At 43.9% G+C, this 14,147-nt stretch overlaps 1 protein-coding gene across 1 annotated transcript in view; it reads left to right on the top strand.

Annotated features, from left to right (window-relative positions):
* Window positions 1–2,699: 2,699 nt before the first annotated feature.
* DIS3L2 (DIS3 like 3'-5' exoribonuclease 2) overlaps window positions 2,700–14,147 on the top strand; it is a 378,448-nt gene continuing 367,000 nt past the window's right edge. Inside the window, exon 1 of the mRNA XM_025404797.1 lies at window positions 2,700–3,211. The gene's annotated coding sequence lies outside the window, so the exon portion shown is untranslated. The remainder of the gene's footprint in view (window positions 3,212–14,147) is intronic.

Below are 14,147 nucleotides of genomic sequence, written 5' to 3' on the forward strand. Positions count from 1 at the left end.
TTCTAAATTCTTCAGCCATACATTTTGAATTTATCGGTTTGCTGACACAGATAACCTGTCACATCTGTTATGGAGAGATCTGTTGTCTTTCAGAGAGTATTACTTCTATCTCTTTTCAGGGAACTTACTGTAATACTTGCTATAATAGGAACATACTGAAGTAATGGACTGAACGTATGCTAGTGGGACAAGCCTCTTGCCCCAAGTCTACTACAGAGTTGTTGTGATCTTCCTTTAGCCCATGTGAGGAAGTCAGGGCTCACATCACTTAAGAAGGCACAGTGCGCTGGGTGCTGTGGCTCACGCCTATAACTCCAGCACTTTGGGACGCCAAGGTGGGCGGATCACGAGGTCAAGAGATCAAGACCATCCTGGCCAACAATGTGAAATCCCGTCTCTACTAAAAATGCAAAAATTGGCTGGGTGTGGTGGCACGCGCCTGTAGTCCCAGCTGCTTGAGAGGCTGAGGCAGGAGAATCGCTTGAACCTGGGAGACAAATGTTGCAGTGAGCCGAGATTGCACCACTGCACTCCAGCCTGGCGACAGAGTGAGACTTTGTACCCCCACCCCTAACAACAAAAAAAATGAGGGCACGGTGATATGTCCACCCTAGCCCTGTAGCCTATACACAGGCAGGCATCACACTTTGACAAACGACCAATCAAAATGAGATTTGTCCGTTGAACTTAAGTAAAATAATGGTCTCAGCCCTACTTCCTCTGCTCTTGTCCTTGCTCCTCTATTCCTACTTTTAATTATTTTTGGTTTCCTTGGCTTTACCTCCTATTTCTAGTCCTGAAATCTCAGATTTTCTTTTCATTTATTTTTTGAGACGGAGTCTTGCTCTGTCACCCAGGCTGGAGTGCAGTGGCCCAATCTAGGCTCACTGCAGTCTCCACCTCCCAGGTTCAAGCAATTCTCCTGCCTCAGCCTCCCGAGTAGCTGAGACTACAGGCATCCACCACCGTGCCTGGCTAATTTTTTGTATTTTTAGTAGAGACAGGGTTTCACCATGTTGGCCAGGCTGGTCTCGAACTCCTGATCTCAAGTGATCAGCCCACCTTGGCCTCCCAAAGTGCTGGGATTATAGGCGTGAGCCACTTTGTCCAGCCACAGATTTTATTTCAATCCTTTGTTCTTTTCCTCTTCTGGGTCTTACCCTTCCTTTCCCCACTGGCCCCTCTCCTATCCACTGAATTCCTGGACCCCTGACACTCTCTGCCTCCTGTCCTTGCTGGGCTTCCTCTACCCTCTACATTTCAAAGACAAGTTTTGCTGAAATCACAGTTTTCCTGAGGGCTCTAGAAAGATCTGTGGGAACATTAAAAAGCAAAGGTTCCTTGGGTTCATTTAGGCTTTAAGCAAACATTGATTGAGGCCTATGCGTGTGGCAGGTACTGCAGATGCAAAGTTTTCCACCTTCATGGAGCTCACAATTATTAAGGGGAACCCTGAATTTGCTTAGACTACGGCAACACATTGGCCGGGCACGGTGATTCACACCTGTAAATCCCAGCACTTTGGGACAACAAAGTGGGCGGGAGATTGAGACCATCCTGGCTAACTCAGTGAAACCCCCTCTCTACTAAAAATACAAAAATTAGCTGGGCGTGGTGGCGGGTGCCTGTAGTCCCAGCTACTCGGGGGGCTGAGGCAGGATAATTGCTTGAACCCAGGAGGTGGAGGTTGCAGTGAGCCGAGATCGCACCATTGCACTCCAGCCTGGGCGACAGAGCAAGAGTCTGTCTCAAAAAAAAAAAAAAAAAAGGCAAGAAAAAGAAAAAAGAAATACAGGAACAATTTAATCTCTTTTCCTTGTTTCAATATGGAGCATATGGTGGTGGACTCCATACAGACTCAAGCATCTGTCCACATTCTATTTTCGAAGTTTGGTCTCTGCCCTGTCTGCCTTGCCCTCTCGTATCTCCTCCCCCAACCAACCTTTTTTTTCTGTAGTGCAATTGTTCGCCAGACTGGTCTCGGAAGTTTGATTTTTCTTTTTTCTTTTTTTTTTTTTGAGACGGAGATTTCACTCTTGTTGCCCTGGTTGGAGTGCAATGGCGCGATCTCGGCTCACCGCAACCTCCGTCTCCCAGGTTCAAACGATTCACCTGCCTCAGCTTCCCGAGTAGCTGGGATTGCAGGCTTGTGCCACCACGCCCGGCTAATTTTGCAATAGAGACGGGGTTTCTCCATGTCAGGCTGGTCTTGAACTCCCGACCTCAGGTGATCCGCCCACCTCGGCCTCCCAAAGGGAAGTTTGATTTTTCTATGGTCACCAACGGACACTGGATCTCCATAGCTTGAGAATGGCGGCCATCCCCTCACTGGCATGCTTTCCTCTTGAGCTCTCCCGAACGTTCTGGCTGCTCTTTGGATTTCCCTTTCCTTTGCTCACATCTACAATATTGGTGTTTCCTAGGTCCCGTGCTTAGCGATTGTCTCCTCTCCACACTTCCCTGGGCGGGCCACACTGAACTGTCAGGGGCTTTCTCAACTGCGCTTCTTCTCTCACCTGAAACCCTCTTCCCTACCCTTTCTACTAGGTCGATGTCTCCATCATCGACTGCTCCCCACCCATGTCGGGGTGGGCCCCTTGGGCAGGCTCCCCTAGTCTCCTTTCCTCCGATCATCCCGGGGACGGCATCTGCTTGCTCTGCCATCAGCCTCGCGTCCTGAGGGCAGGGACCACGCGGGGGTCGCCCATCTCTGTATCCCCAGTGCCAGCACTGCACCTCGCCCCAAGCAGTTGTCCAATAAATGAGCAGTAAGTAAACGAAAGAATGAGCAAAGCCTTGTCACAGGAAAGGGGCCGGCGGCGTCTGCCGTGCAAGACCTGGCCAGTGGAGCAGAGCCTGGAGGTTCAGGAGCCGGGTCTGGAAGGCTCCTGCCTGTGAGACAGGGGAGCGGAGCCAGCCCGCGCCTGGCACAAGGCGTCTCAGAGGCCGCCCACTGGGAGCCAACCGTTGCAGCCAGTTGTCCCCACGAGCGAGGCCGGAGAAGGCGCAGCAGCCCCTGGCCTGGCCATTTCGCCCTTGCTGCAGCTGAACCGCCGACTACCAGCTCCTCCACCGAGCACACGCCCCGCGCACTTCGCTCTCGGCCTCGCCCGGCCACCGTCGCTCTCTAGAACTCCGCGCCCGTGACCCGGAAGAGCATTCTCCTTAGCAACTGCGGGACTGCGGCGGCGCCGGCCTCCGGGGAGAAACGGTGAGGCCCTCACTCGCCTGCCCCCTACACCGCCTACTGCTGCACGACCCCTTCGGGACCGACCCGCGGTCTGGCCTCTGGGGGGCTCCGCGGCGCTTCGCCAGGCACCTGCGGTGGCGGCCCGAGAGGAGCGTCTTCCGCCTCTGGCGTTGCTCCCCGGCCCACGCGTCTTCCCTGTCCGGCATCTCCCTCAGTGTCCCCACCTCCCCACTCTCCGCTCCTGACCGACCCGGCCTCCCAGGCCGCGCTTATAGCGCCGGGGCCTTTGTAGCCTAGGATGGGGTGAGGGGAGCGAGACCAGAATTAGAGCCTGTTGCTGTAGAGAGGACGCTTCCCCAGGCTCGGGTCACCTGTGGATGCGTTCTCAAGGGTCTTGATCGAGATGTTTCAGGACTGGCAGGGATGGGGAGCCTTGGGAATCTTGAATGGCAGCCGCTTAATTATAACATGTTCTTGACGTTTGCGCTTTCCACAGTGATACACTTTATCTGCTTTATTGATCGTAGAGACTCTTTTAAAAAAAAATTTAAACTTTTATTTTAGATATGGGGGATACGCATGCAGGTTACTCACTTGGGTGTATTGCACCCAGGTATTGAGCATAGAACCCAGTAGGCAGTTTTTCAGCCCACATCCCCCATCTCTCCCCTCCTTCCAGTAGTCTACACTGTGTACCGTTCCCATGTTTATGTCCATGGGCGCTCAATGTTTCTACTCCCACTTGTAAGTGCGCTCAATGTTTAGCTCCCACTTATAAGTGAGAACATATGGTATTTAGCTTTCTGTTCTTGTGCTAATTCGTTTAGGATTATGGCCTCCAGCTCCATCTGTGTTGCTGCAAAGGACATGATTTTCTCCTTTTTTTTGTGGCTGCATAGTATTCCATAGGGTACATCCACATTTTTTTGTCCGGTCCACCATTGATGGTCACCTAGGTTGATTCCTTGTCTTTGCTGTTGTGAATAGCTCAGCCGTGAACATACAAGTGCATATGTCTTTTTGGTATAATGGTCTGTTTTCCTTTGGTTATATACTCAGCAATGGGATTGCTGGGTGAAATGGTGGCTCTTTAAGTTCTTTGAGAAATCTCCAAACTGCTTTCCACAGTGGCTGAACTAATTTACATTCCCACCAACAGTGTATAAGTGTTCCCTTCTCAACGGAGCCTAACAGGGCTTGTTTTCTGACTCTTTGATAATAGCCATTCTGACTGGTATGAGATGGTGTTTCACTGTGGTTTTGATTGGCATTTCTCTGATAATTAGTCATGATCATGTTTTCCATATATTTGTTGGCTGCTTATATGTCGTGGTCTTTTTTTTTTTTGGTATTTCTTCTGAGAAGTGTTTGTTCATGCCCTTTGGCCATTTTTAAAAATGGGCTTGTTTTTTGCTTGTTGATTTAAGTTTCATAGGGATTCTGGATATTGGACCTTTGTCAGATGCATAGTTTGGGAATATTCTCTCCCATTTTGTATGTTGACTGTTTACTCTGTTGATAATTTCTTTTGCTGTGCGGATGCTCTAATTAGTTCCAACTTGTCAATTTTTGTTTTTGCTGCAGTTGCTTATGGGGACTTAGCCAAAAATTTGCCAAGGTCAATGTCAGGAAGTGTATTTCCTGGGGTTTCTTCTAGAATTTTTATAGTTTGAGGTCTTTTATTTTATTTTGAGACAGGGCCTCACTGGCACCCAGGCTGGAGTGCAGTGGAGTGACTGCAGCTCACTGCAGCCTCGACTTCCCAGGCTCAAGTGATCCTCCCACCTCAGCCTTCGGAGTAGCTGAGACTACAGGTGTGCACTACCACGTTCGCCTAATTTTTGTATTTTTTGTGGAGATGTGGTTTTACCATGTTGTCCAGGCTGGTCTCTGGCTCCTAGGCTCAAGAGATCTGCCTTGAGTCACCCAAAGTGCTGGAATTACAGGCATGAGCTACTGTGCCTGACTGAGGTCTTTGCATTTAAATCTTTAACCCATTATGTATATTGTGAAATACAAGGATCCAGTTTTATTCTTCTGCGTATGGCCAGTGAGTTATCCCAGCACCATTTGTTGGATAGGGAGTCCTTTCCCCATTGCTTGCTTTTTGCCAGCTTGTTGAAGATCAGATGGTTGTAGGTGTGTGGCATTATTTCTGAGTTTTCTGTTCTGTTCCATGGTTCTATAGGTGTGAGACTCATTTAAATGTACATCTTGAACTGATCCTTTTCTGGGGAATTTGCTTCCCAGTTGTGAGTGAGGTATGGTTAGTATATTCTAGAGCTTAGACTTTGTGTCTTACAAGTTTTCTGCAGAAGGAAATCTTCCTAAGACTGACTAGGTTTGAGAAATATTTCAAGTGAAATTTGCTGCATTGAAGAAAGTAGGGGCAGGTGTTGTTAATAGCCTGGACTTAGACTTCAAAAGACACTATGGCGCTGGAAAACCTCCCCTGATTTGAGTTTGAATGAGTGATACTAAGAAAACTGTAAGCCTTATTTGATCGTGGTTGGATAACGACTTTATTTTTAATCTGATGATGATGGAGCTAAAACTGAGGCATGTGAACCGTTTTTGGAAATGATGTTATTTGGGGAATAAAATGTGTGAGTATACCAAAATTCATTCAAAACTATAATTTCATTCCAATTTAATAAATATTTATTAAGCATCTACAGCATTATACACTTTAAAGGATATAAAAGAAATAAAAGACTGCACACATGAAATTATTAGGAAAGCAATAAAATGAACATTTGTTTAAATGCAAAATATGTGGTACAGATTTTAAGTGCTGTAGTAGGTCAGGGTGGAGAAGTCATTTATGGATGAAATGGGACTTGATTTGTCTCTAAAGTACAGATATAATTGTATTGGAGGGGACAGGAAGTCCTAATTCCTTTCTTTATATTCTTAAGAGTTTGGGAAATAGTTCCATGTGGCATTTTGAAGTTCTTATTTAATGCTCTCAGGTCACTTGATTTGTGATCTATTTCTTTCAGATAGTCTTAGTACAAATCTATATGGCATTTTTCCTGTGTGAGATCTAAAATAGTGAAGCTACTAACTGAGGGCTTTGCCACTTAGAGATTCTTTGCTTCTGCATTTGGTGTTAGGTTTATATGAAACACCACAGTTTAAGTATAGTTACTGTTTCATTCATACTCAAGAGTCTTGTGAAGTGTTGCTCTTTTTTATTTGACTGGTATTTCCGAAGTGCTTCCTATGTAGCAGCAACAGTATCAGGAAATACCAAAAACAACTGTTACTTAGCAACCAGTAGGTATGCTTTATATACAGAGGGTGTGTGTGTTTAGCCTATCAGCCTTTGATGCTCAGCATTTGCCTTGAGACATTGAAGGCCAGAGCAATTTATGTAGACATCTGAATTGACTTTTTTTTTTTTTTTGAGTTTAATAAGGGGGCTCAGCTGCTTTGGGCATTCGCCAAAGATACATTTGTGAAGATGATGCAACTCTTAAGTCCTCTTAAAAGATGTTTCGTTGCTTTCTTATAGACTTAGTGTTCATTTATTCACTTAATCAACAAATATAATATTTGAGTACTTACTTGGTACTAGGCACTATGCTTGGCATTGGAGATGGGGGAGAGTGAGTGCACATATGATCCCTATCCTCTGCAGATGATACTCAAATAATCACACAAATGCAAAACTGTGGCTGTGACAAGTGTTTTAGAGAAATCACCGAAATGACACTTTAATTGATATCTACAAGAAGCACAGGAAGAGAACAGTGCTCTAGTCAAAGCAGACCCTCTGATGCCATGTCCATGTTGCCCTGGCTGGAGTGCAGTGGTGAGATCATGGCTCACTGCGGCCTCGACCTTCTGGGCTCAAGCGATCCTCCTGCTTCAGCCTCCCAAAGTTCTGGGATTATAGATGTGAGCCACCATGCCCAGCCTGTCCTTTTATTTTATCCTTCAAAAAGTTTTTGTTTTACAGGAGGAGTTTCATGAAACAAAATACTATTGAGCATGAGTACAAGTAAAACTGGGCCTGGAATGAATGAATACATCCCTCTGAGGTCTGGCCATCTGTGCCATTTTTGGTGATGTCAGGGAGGTGGAGACTTGACCAGAAGTCTTCTTCTTTATTTTTTTTTTGAGACGGAGACTTACTCTGTTGCCCAGGCTGGAGTGCAGTGGCACAATCTCAGCTCACTGCAACCTCTGCCTCCTGGGCTCGAGCAATTCTCCAGCCTCAACCTCCTGAGTAGCTGGGACTACAAGCTCACACCACCATGCCTGGCTAATTTTTTGTATTTTTAGTAGAGATGGGGTTTCACCATGTTGGCCAGGCTGGTCTCAAACTCCTGACCTCAAGCAATCCACCCGCCTTGGCCTCCCCAAGTGCTGGGATTACCAATGTGAGCCACCGCACCTGGCTTTTTTGAGACAGATTCTCACTGTGCTGCCCAGGCTGGAGTGCAGTGGTGTGATCAAAGCTCACTGTAACCTTGAACTCCTGGGCTTGAGTGATCTTCCCACCTGAGCCTCTTGAGTGGCTGGGTCTATAGGCATAAGCCACCATGCCCAGCTAGTTAAAAAACTTTTTTTTTTTTTTTGTGGAGACAGGGTCTTGCTGTGTTGCTCAGGCTTGTCTGAAACTCTTGGCCTCAAGTGATCCTCCTGCCTCAGCCTCTCAAATGTTGGAGTTACAGGCATGAACCACTGTGCCTGTCCTGGAATTCTTGTTGTCTTTATTAAACTGAGAGTGGTGGTAGAACAGCACAAGATGCTCCTTTTTGTCATGTAACATGAAGTAGAAGGATCTGATGGGTTTTTCATATAGAAGGTATTTTGTTTGAAACCATAGCAAGAACTTGATGCCTTAGAGTAGTTATTAAGTGACCAGTTATGTTGAGGCAAGACTTGATCAGGTTTAGTCAACTGTTAGTCCACCTACTTTTGATTCCTTTCTTGCCCCAATAACAGGCAGCCTTTGGGATGTACTGATAATGACAGATGAGACACTGGTCATACTGGTAGGATGTCACTTCATGTGGTGCAAAGTACCTTGAAATTATCTCTGATGAAATCAGGAGGGGAGAAGGGCTGATGAAGTACCCTACCCTCAGTAAAGTATTGGTGGAGTGTCTGGTAGACACTGAGAGGTTGTGTGACCCAAACCAGGAGGAGGCAGGGTTGTATAATGCTAATTGAAGAATCTTGCTTATACTTCCTTTTTGGTCCTCCTCTAATGAAATTGGATTGTTTCTATTTCTCATTAGGCTTTGATGAGGAAAAGTTTGTGGTGATTATCTAGGTGCTGACGGATTCAGAGGGAAGGCCCAAACATTTCTGTTTAACTTCATTTTTCTGGAGACCAGCTTTCCACATGGGAAGTAGTTGCCTCTTTCTCTGATGTCTGCCATGGTTATTTTTAATCACTTTTTTTTTTTTTTTTTTTTTTGAGACGGAGTCTCGCTGTGTCTCCCAGGCTGGAGTGCAGTGGCGTGATCTCCTCACTGCAAGCTCCGCCTCCCGGGTTCACGCCATTCTCCCGCCTCAGCCTCCCAAGTAGCTGAGACTACAGGCGCCCGCCACCACGCCCGGCTAGTTTTTTGTATTTTTAGTAGAGACGGGGTTTCACCATGTTAGCCAAGATAGTCTCGATCTCCTGACCTCGTGATCCACCCGCCTCGGCCTCCCAAAGTGCTGGGATTACAGGCTTGAGCCACCGCGCCCGGCCTTTAATCACTTTTAAAAGGTTGAATGCAAAACTCTGGCAACAGTTATACCAAGAAGGAGCTATTATTATTTTTGTTTAATCCTTTTACTTATGGCACAGGATTAAACAAGGTCAGAAATTTACTTGTTTCTTTTTAATTTTAGTTAATTTTTGTAAATGAAAAAAATGAATTGTTCTGAGACTTTTTTGTTGAAATAATGCATTTATTTTCTTTATGTTTTATTGAATTTTTGCCAGTTCAAATCAGTCTTTCATAATAGTTTACAAGTAAGAATGCCTTATAAGTTTTATGACTGAAATATGTCTGATTTTTAATAAATGAATTAGGGCTCAATTTGTGTTGTTTAGGATTATTAATTATTGGTTAAGACCATATTTTTAAAGGTGATTTATTGAGATATAGTTGACAGGTTATAAACTCTAAAGTGTACAATTGGTTAAGTTTTGACATATGTGTGTACTTGTAAGACTATCATCACAAACAAGACAGTGACCATATCTATTATACCCAAAGCTGTTTTCATACCCCTGGCTTCCTGATCCCTATCCCAGATAACTGATTTTTTTTTTTTTTTTTTTAGACAGACTCTCGCTCTGTCCCCCAGGCTGGAGTGCAGTGGCGTGATCTCGGCTCACTGCAAGCTCCGCCTCCCAGGTTCACCCTATTCTCCTGCCTCAGCCTCCCGAATAGCTGGGACTACAGGTGCCCGCCACCACGCCCGGCTAACTTTTTGTATTTTTAGTAGAAACGGGGTTTCATCGTATTAGCCAGGATGGTCTCGATCTCCTGACCTCATGATCCACCCACCTCAGCCTCCCAAAGTGTTGGGATTACAGGCGTGAGTCACTGCACCTGGCCTAACTGATGTTTTTATCATTGTACATTAACTTTCATTTCCTAGAATTTCCTCTTATTTTATATAAACGGAACCACACAATATGTGGTTATCCTTCTTTCACTCAGCATAATTGAGAGTCATCCATGTTGTTAAGTGTATCAGTAGCTGATTCCTCTTTATTGCTGTGTAATAATGCATTGCATGGATGTACCTCAGTTTATTAATACATTTACCTACCAATGGACATGTTGGTTGTGTCCAGTTTTAGTTATTAACAAGTGAGTCTTCTATAAAAATTTGTTTACAAGGCTTTGTATGGACCTATATTTTTATTCCTTTTGCTTAAATACCTAGGAGTAGAATGGCTAGATCATATAATAGGCATATGCTTAACCTTTAAGGAAACCGTCAATGTTTAGTTATCCCTAAGTATTTAATAGTTTTTGATGCTATTTGATATGGTTTGGTTTTAGGTCCTCACCCAAATTTCATGTTAGATTGTAATCCCCATGTGTCGAGGGAGGGAAGTGATTGGATTATGGGGCTGTTCTGGTAATAGTGAATTCTCACAAGATCTGATGGTTGTATAAACGTTAGTTTTTCCTGTGTTCTCACATGCTCTCTCACTTGCCTGCCGCTGCCGTGTAAGACATGCCTTTTTCCTCTTTCATCATGGTTATAAGTTTCCTGAGTCTTTCCCAGCCATGTGGAACTGAGTCAACCCTCTTTCCTTTATAAATTACCCAGTCTTGGGTATTTCTTTGTATCAGTGTGAGAATGGACTAATACACTATTAAAATTATATTTTTAAAATTTATATTTCTGATTGCCACTAGTATATAGAAATATGATTGATCTTTTACATTAATCTTCTCTGTCAGTCTGGCTAAGCTCTCTTAGTTCTTATTAGTCCTAGACCTTTTTTTTTTTTGAGATGGAGTCTTGCTCTGTTGCCCAGGTAGGAGTGCAGTGGCACAATCTTGGCTCACTGCAACCTCTACCTCTCAGGTTCAGGAAACTCTTATGCCTCAGCCTCCTGAGTAGCTGGGATTACAGGTGTGCGCCACCATGCCTGGCTAATTTTTGTATTTTCAGTAGAGACGGGGTTTCACCATGTTGGCCAGGCCAGCCTCAAACTCCTGATCTCAAGTGATCTGTCCGCCTCGGCCTCCCAAAGCGCTGGGATTACAGGCGTAAATCACTGCGCCTGGCGTCCTAGAGCTTTTTAGTAGATTCCATTAGATTTTCTATGTAAAGATTATGTCATCTGTGAATACAGTTTTAATTCTTCCCTTCCAGGCTTTTACAGCACTGGCTACAATCCCCAAGTACAATGTTAAATGTTGATGGTGAGAGCAGATTACTTGTCTTGTTTCTTCTCTTAGGGAGAAAGCATTTAGTCTTTCATCATTTGTATATGCATTTTATCACTGGAGAAGTTTTCTTCTATTTCTAGTTTACTGAGTTTTTTTTTTTTTTTTCCAAGAATGAACATTGAATTTTGGTAAGTGCTTTTTCTGAATCTACTGAGATGATCATATGATTTTTTTTTTTTTTTTTTTTCCTGAGACAGGATATTGCTCTATCTTCTAGGCTGGAATGCAGTGGCATGACTGTGGTTCACAGCAGCATTGACCTTTGGAGCTCAAGCAGTCCTCCCACCTTAGCCTCCCAAGTAGCTGGGACCACAGACATACTACACTGGCTGATTTTTTTTTGTTTGTTTTTTTTGTAGAGATGAGGTCTCCTTATGTGGTCCAGGCTGGCCTTGAACTCCTGAGCACAAGCAATCCTCCTACCTTCATGTCTTAAAGTGTTGGGATTACAGGTGCGAGCCACTGCACCCAGCCTTTTCATTTGTTAATATGGTGAATTATTACATTGATTTACATGTTAGCCATTTGTTGCCTAACAATGGGGATGCATTCTGAGAAATGCATTGTTAGGTAATTTTGTTGTGCAAACCTCATAGTGTACTTTCACAAACCTAGATGTTGTAGTCTACTACACACCTAGGCTATATGGTATAGCCTATTGCGCCTAGGCTACAAACCTGTACAGCATGTGACTGTATTTCATACCATAGACAATTGTAATATAATGCTAAGTATTTATGTATCTAGATGTATCTATACATCGAAAAGGTACAGTAAAAATGCAGTATAAAAGATAAAAAATGGTACACTGTATAGGGCATTTACCATGAATGGAACTTGCAGGCTTGGAAGTTGCTCTGGGTGAGTCAGTGAGTGAATGGTGAATGAGTGTGAAGGCCTAGGACATTACTGTGCACTACTGTCGACTTTATAAACACAGTATACTTAAGCTATACTGAATTTATAGAAAACATTTTTCTTTCTTCAATAATAAATTAACCTTAGCTTACTGTGACTTTTTTTACTTTGTAAACTTTAATTTTTTATAATATTTTGATTCTTATAATAATACTTAGCTTAAAACACAAGCACACTGTGCAGCTGTACAAAAATACTCTTATGTCCTTATTCTGTAACGTTTTTTCTATCTTTTTCTTACTTTTTAAATTTTTTTTGTTAAAAACTAAGACACAAACACACACATTAGCCTAGGCCTACATAGAGTCAGGATCATCAGTATCACTCTCTTCCACCTCGACATCTTGTCCCACTGGAAGGTCTTCAGGGGCAGTAACATGCGTGGAGCTGTCATCTCCAGTAACAATGCCTTCTTCTGGATACCTCCTGAGGGACATGCTTGAGGCTGTTTTGCAGTTAACATTTTCCAGTTAAATTATTTATTTCCAAATTTTACTTTAGGTTTGGAGGTACGTGTACAAGTTTGTTACATGGGTAAATTGTGTGTTGTCGGGGTTTGGTGTACAGATTATTTTGTCCTTTTTGTTGTTTTTTTGAGATGGAGTCTCACTCTGTTGCCAGGCTGGAGTGCAGTGGTGCGATCTGGGCTCCCTGCAGCCTCCACCTCCTGGGTTCAAGTGATTCTCCTGCCTCAGCCTCCGGAGTAGCTGGGACTACAGGCACATGCCACCATGCTCGGCTCGTTTTTTGTATTTTTAGTAGAGACGGGATTTCACCATGTTGGCCAGGGTGGTCTCAAACTCCAGACCTCGTTATCTGCCTGCCTCAGCCTCCCAAAGTGCTGGGATTACAGGTGTGAGCCACTGTGCCCAGCCCATCTTTTTAAAACAAGTAGGAGTGGCCAGACACTGTGGCTCACACCTGTAATCCCAGCACTTTGGGAGGCTGAGGTGGATGGATCACAAAGTCAAGAGATTGAGACCATCCTGGCCAACACGGTGAAACCCTGTCTCTACTAAAAATACAAAAATTAGCTGGGCATGGTGGTGCGCACCTGTAATCCCAGCTACTTGGGAGGCTGAGGCAGGAGAATTGCTTGAACCTGGGAAGTGGAGACTGCAGTGAGCTGAGATATGCCACTGAACTCCAACTTGGCTACAGAGTGAGACTCAGTCTCAAAAAAAAAAAAAATAAATAAATAAATTAAAACAAAAAAAGTAAGTAGGGGTATACTCTAAAATAATGATGAAAGTATGGTGAATACATAAAGCAGTAACATAGTCACTTATTATCAAGTATTGTGTACTATATATAATTGTATGTGCTATACTTTTATATGACTGGCAGCACAGTAGACTTGTTTACATCAGCATCAACACAAACACATGAGTAGTGGGTTGTGCTACAATGTTGGGATGGCTGTACTGTCACTAGGTGATAGGAATTTTTCAGCTTCCCTATATTCTTATGGGACCACCATAGCATATATGTCTGTCATTGACTGAAATGTCATTATGGAATGCATGACTGTATTAAAAGTAACCTTTCTTTTTCCTTTTTGAGATGGAGTCTTGCTCTGTCACCCAGGCTGGAGTGCAGAGGCGCAATCTCAGCTCACTGCAACCTTTGCCTCCCGGGTTCAAGCGATTCTCCTGCCTCAGCCTCCCGAGTAGCTGGAACTACAGGTGTGTGCCATCATGCCTGGCTAATTTTTCTATTTTTAGTAGAGACAAGGTTTTTACCATGTTGCCCATGCTGGTCTCAAACTCCTGACCTCAGGAGTGATCTGCTTACCTTGGCCTCCCAAAGTGCTGGAATTACAGGTGTGCGCCACCATGCCTGCTCCTAAAAGTAACCTTTCATTCCTGAGATAAACCCCACTTGATTCTGCCATATTCTTATTCTATTTATATATTGTTGCAATTGATTTCCTAAAATCTTGTTTAAAAAATTTTCATTTCTGTTTATGAATGATACTGATTTGAACTGAGTTTCGTAATATCTTTGTTTTTGATATCAGGGTAACACTGGAAACCTTGAATGAGTTGGAGAATGTTCCTTTTCTTCAGTTTTCTGGAACAGTTTGCATAGAAGTGGTATAGTTTCCTTAA

The sequence above is a fragment of the Theropithecus gelada genome, chromosome 12 (genome assembly GCF_003255815.1).
Source record: "Theropithecus gelada isolate Dixy chromosome 12, Tgel_1.0, whole genome shotgun sequence".
NCBI classification, from domain to species: Eukaryota; Metazoa; Chordata; class Mammalia; order Primates; family Cercopithecidae; genus Theropithecus; species Theropithecus gelada.